At 50.8% G+C, this 4,753-nt stretch overlaps 1 protein-coding gene across 4 annotated transcripts in view; it reads right to left on the bottom strand.

Annotated features, from left to right (window-relative positions):
• The window catches only part of LOC111721719 (N-acetyltransferase 8-like), a 26,052-nt gene that overhangs the window by 1,069 nt on the left and 20,230 nt on the right, over positions 1–4,753 (bottom strand). Inside the window, exons 1-2 of one of the 4 annotated variants that reach the window (XR_002774259.1) lie at positions 784–1,555; positions 7–183 (exon numbers count right to left, since the gene is read on the bottom strand). The exons of 1 other annotated variant lie outside the window; for it this stretch is intronic. The gene's annotated coding sequence lies outside the window, so the exon portion shown is untranslated. Of the gene's footprint in view, positions 1–6; positions 184–783; positions 1,556–4,753 lie in introns of those variants that run through there. 2 more of the 4 variants (XM_003793401.3, XR_002774260.1) reach the window with 2 other exon arrangements.

Raw genomic sequence — 4,753 nt, 5'->3', positions numbered from 1 at the left:
AGCAGGTGGCGGAAAGTGGCAGGGATGTGCTCAGTCAAGCCCTGGAAAAGCAAGTCCACCACCGCCTTGCGGTCACTCTCCTGGTATATGCGGATGAAATAAGGAGCCATGGGGAGACGTCTGTGTCTGAAATCTCAAGGTCTACCGGAGAGTGAGGCGTCTCTGCTCACCTTCCCAGAAGCCCTGGAGAAGAGAGAGAAAGCCCTGTGAGTGCCCCATGGCTCGCAGCCCCACAGGAACAGAAGACCCTGCTCAAGGGGGTCTTTCTGCTTTTACTCAGGTGGAAGCAGGGCCCCTCCACTGGGAGAAAGTAGGATCCGAAAGACCAGCATTGCCATCCTTGCTCTGTTGCCTTCTAGCTGTGTGACCTCGGGCAAGTCACTTCACCTCTCTCAGCCTTTTTTTCCTCATCTGTACAACAAGGTTAAATAAAACCTGCCCTCTGTGGTGTATTTGAGAATTTAGTGACTCGTATGATGCAGTGATATACAAAGTACCTTCACCTATACCCCTCTCCCTCCTTCTGGCTCTCTCAGCTATTGGTGCATTGACTGTGGCAGGCAGACCACACATTTCCCATTCTCCAGACCTTCTCTGGGGACCGTACATTGCAGAAATCCTGTGTCCGCAGGCACACGATTTGGAAAAGGCTCTTTCCCCCCTTGCTTGCAAACTTTTATGTTGGTGAGATAGCAAATGAGGCAAGCACCAAGCATGGCCCAGCCTCCAGATCCTGAGGCAGGTCCAACTCAGAGCAGTGATTTTCCACCTACACCCCCTCACCTGCCACACAAGAGCCCTGAGTGTCCAGCGCAGCCTCAGCCCTCAGCCTATGCTGGCATCCAGGAGAGGTCTTATGCAAGCAATGTTGTCACCTCTGGGACAAGCCTGGGTGTTCAGTCCCCTCATTGGCTGCCTCCTGGATACTTGATAATCATAAACCACAGGGTCAAAGAGCTGCTTGACTCTGCAGGGAGCCCCGTGTTCATGTCCCTTTTGTGGTCATGGAGAAATGAGCCAGGAATGGGAGACCCAGGGAACAGCTGAGGTGCTCACCCTCCTGGAAGGCCTTTGCCCCCTGTTGCTTTAGCAATCCGGGCCTGGAGCATCTCCTACCTGGCATACATGGTGCTCTCCAAGATCCATCCTGGTCCCCTGCACATGGGGACCAGGAATGCTAGCACCATTCACCCTGTGTTCAGTCATCACAGACCAGAGGCCAAGTCCTCTGGCTCAGCAACAAGGTCCCTCACACTGAGGCTTCTCCCTGCACAGGCTTTACATGGTCCACAAAACACTGATGGTTGGCAGTTCTAGGACTTGTCACCAGTTTCTACCTCTACTCATTCATTCACTCATTCACTGAAACAACCGTGTGTGAGGCACCTCTGATATTTTGTCGAGTTCAGTTAGAAGCAAAGTTGACATGCAGCTGACAGGCACAGCAGTGTGAAACTGGTGCTCTTTCTGCTCCATCTGATAGTGGCACAGTCACCTAGTGGGTAGTGAGGGAGCTCTTCACCAAGGAGCTGGTGCTTGAGGTAGGGTCTTGCTTTGTTGCCCGAGCTGGAGTGCAGTGGTACAATCATAGCTCATTGTAATCTTGAATTCCTGCGCTCGAGTGATCCTCCTGCCTTAGCCTCCTGAGTGACTCAGTCTACAGGTGCAGGTCCCAGGCCCAGACACAGTGAGAAGGGGGCTTACAGACCTTACCAGAAACCAACCCTGTAGGACATTGATCTCAGACTTGCAGCCTACAGAGCTAAAGACCTATTTTTTGAAACTTTCACTGAGAGAACTCCTCAGCCTCAGGATGGAGGAGAGGAAGCTTCCTGGACACTACTCCAGGAGCAGTGGCTGCAGTGGCAGGAAAAGAACTTGCCACAACTAACCGACCAGAGATTTGACGGGAAGAAGTTACACAGCAGAACATCAAGGTGCAGGCTATTGGCAGAGGAAACCCCAAGAGTTTTGGAGTCCAGTGAGAAGGGTAGGTAAAAAGGTTTATTTCTCCCTCTCCTCTATCTCTGGCACTCAGTGGGCTCACAAGCTGCTGGAAAGCTCTTCTACCTTTACAAGGCCCAAAGCTCTTGCCACTGGTGACCTGGGAGTTTCTTCAGGAAGCAGCAGAGGCTGCCAGTGCTTCCTAACGCTGTAGACCCCAGCCAGGAAGCAAGGCACCATGTGGTTTCTCCACCCACTGTGCACCTTTATCCTCCTGAGCCTCTCAGCCCCTCAGTTTTTGTCTTGCTTGTTTCTCAACAAACATTTCCCAAAATTGAGCCCAGACTATGGCAGCCACGGGGACCCAGTGGGAGCTACATGATCCCAGAGCCAAGACATTCTGGGTGGGCTGTCCTCTGGACTGTGGGTCAGAGACAACCAGAGTGTCAGCCTTCCTCCATTCAGACTCTTTTGCTCCCCTTCCCCTCTGCTGCCATGGCTGCTGATAGATGGATTGAGCCAGGGCTCCCAGGAACTGCTTTCCCCTCTACTAGTGCATCCAGGGCACCAGGCTTCCACAGAGGGGCTCAGACCTTTTCTCTAGGGGTCTTGCAGCCAACTGAGGGGACTCCAACTGAGAGCTCCTTGCCCGCCTGCCCTCCCTGGTGCCTGCCAAGCTATGTTGAAGCAAGAAAGTAAAAGCAGAACTAAAAGAATCTGTCCTAGCCGCCCTGTGTAGGCCTCAGCCAAGCTGCAGGTGTTTCTGTTGTCTGTATGTTTCTTCCTTGACATATGCGGGGCCTAGATTGTAACCTAGTAACTTCCCTGGACTTCCCTTGCCTTTGAGGGCAGGTGGTCCTATGGGTCTTAAGGACGTGGGTGAATCTGACCTTCCCCCTTGAGCCCAGGACCTTGAGGATGATGTCATGTCTCTCTCTGTTTTATGACCATCACGTGCACTCCCACCCTGAAAAGTGGATAAAAGAGAGGCAAGAGATTGAGTCAGGGAGCACGTTTTGGAGACACACAGGTGTTTCGAGTTACCTCCTGGCTGGAATAAAACCACTTCCTCTAATCAACTGGTGCCTGGAGTCTTCTGTCTGCATTGGTTTCCTGCTGCATTTCTTGGCTCCCTGAATGGGAAGCGAGGTTTGGTGGCAAAACTGTGCAGCCAGATTCTTTGGGTTGAGTTCTGCCCGCCCTGCAGATCACCCCCTGTGGGGAAGTCTTGCTGGTCTGGCGACGCGGTCCTCAGAGCGCTCCTGGGACAAATTCTCCCAGAGGAATGTCTCCTTGAGACCGAGCTGGCGAGGTCCCTGTGGCAGGTCACTGCAGAGGCTGAGCACCAGAGAGGAACCGGTAACAGGTGGTGCCAGGACATCCAGAGTAAGGTAGGATCCTTTTGAAGCCCACTACAATTTTAGTGGAAGAGGAGCCTGATCACCTCTTGGCTTTAGATTGCCGGTAGGTCTGTTGAGAGGTGTGTGAGAGTGTGTGGATGTGGTGTGACTGAGAGAACTCTAAGAGTGGAGTTGGACCTCCTGTCACAGGGCCCAGGGGAGTGTTGGTTTGCCTCCTATGGCTAAGTGGCAGCTCGAGTGGGAAATTGAGGCTGTCCAGGTTAAGAAATGCATTGGGATTGTTTGCGTGTGAGTGCTTGGAGAATGACTGAAATGGGTAACAATAGGTGGGGTTTGCCCCCTCCCCCATTCATGGGGTGAAACGAATGTGTGAGTGCACCCTTCTTCCCTGCTCCAACTTTGCCCCCTGGCTATTCTGAGGGAAACTGGAAGTTCCAGGTTTTCCGCTCTCTATCTTTGGTGGTGGCCATGTGGCCATGTGGGTCTTGGGGGAAAATGAAAAGACATTAGAAAGGATTTTGTAGTTTTGTTACTGGAATTTCTTCAGTGAGTTTTTGGTCTCAGGAATTTGAGAATTGAGCCCACGGGCCACAGATCAATGATAAAATGGGATTTTGTTAGACTGAGAGGCATGCAGCAGGAGTAAAGAGTGCCAGAGCTATTGGCAGAGGAGCTGTGCCTGGGAAAGTGTTGCAGTCCAGGCAGTGTGGTAAGCTCTGGATGGCCCTTGAAAATCTGGAGGAGAGAGCGTAAATCTCATGGGGAACGGGGGCTGTATCCATATCAGCAACAGGTCTCCTGGGTGGATATCCTCTGAAAGGGGGGAGAAGGCCCAGGTTGGAGGTTTCCTCCACGAGTCCTTCATCTAGGGGTAAATAATTGGCCCTGAGAGATATTTTGGCCCGGACTTGGTAGATGGAAAAATACCTTTACACACTGAATAGGTGTTCTGGCAAATGGATGAATGCAGCCCCTTACCTTGGGCAAGGTTATTAGGTCTTTGCTGCGATTTTTGTCTAGGTAGAGGATTAGGGTGTGTGCTCCTTAGTCCAGGTGGAGCCAGTCAAAAGCTTTCAGGCTGCTTTATTTATGACCTGGCTGGGGCTCAGAGTGTTTGTAGCCAGAGATGGGAGTCTGATATCTGAGCCCACCTGAGCCTGAAAAATGGGGGTTCCCTGTGCAGCTTTTAGTGGGAAAATCATATATCAATGCTACATCTCATAAAATGTCTCTCATTTGTAAAATGTAATAATTTGATTGTTTAAATTGTTGGAGAAACTGAGAATTTAAATTGTTTAAATTGTTTGGAGAATCTAATCTCAAAAGATAAGATTCTTGCTTTTTAAACCTTCTAATTATCAGTTTAGCCAAGTGAATGGGTGACTTCATAGTGAACTGAGATTCTGTTTTGTAGGAAGTGAGTTTTTGAGAGTAAGAGAATTAAACAG

This window comes from Otolemur garnettii, unplaced genomic scaffold (assembly GCF_000181295.1).
Source record: "Otolemur garnettii isolate 467f Iridium unplaced genomic scaffold, OtoGar3 scaffold00068, whole genome shotgun sequence".
Lineage (NCBI taxonomy): Eukaryota > Metazoa > Chordata > Mammalia > Primates > Galagidae > Otolemur > Otolemur garnettii.
This window is presented reverse-complemented; position numbering and strand designations above follow the sequence as displayed.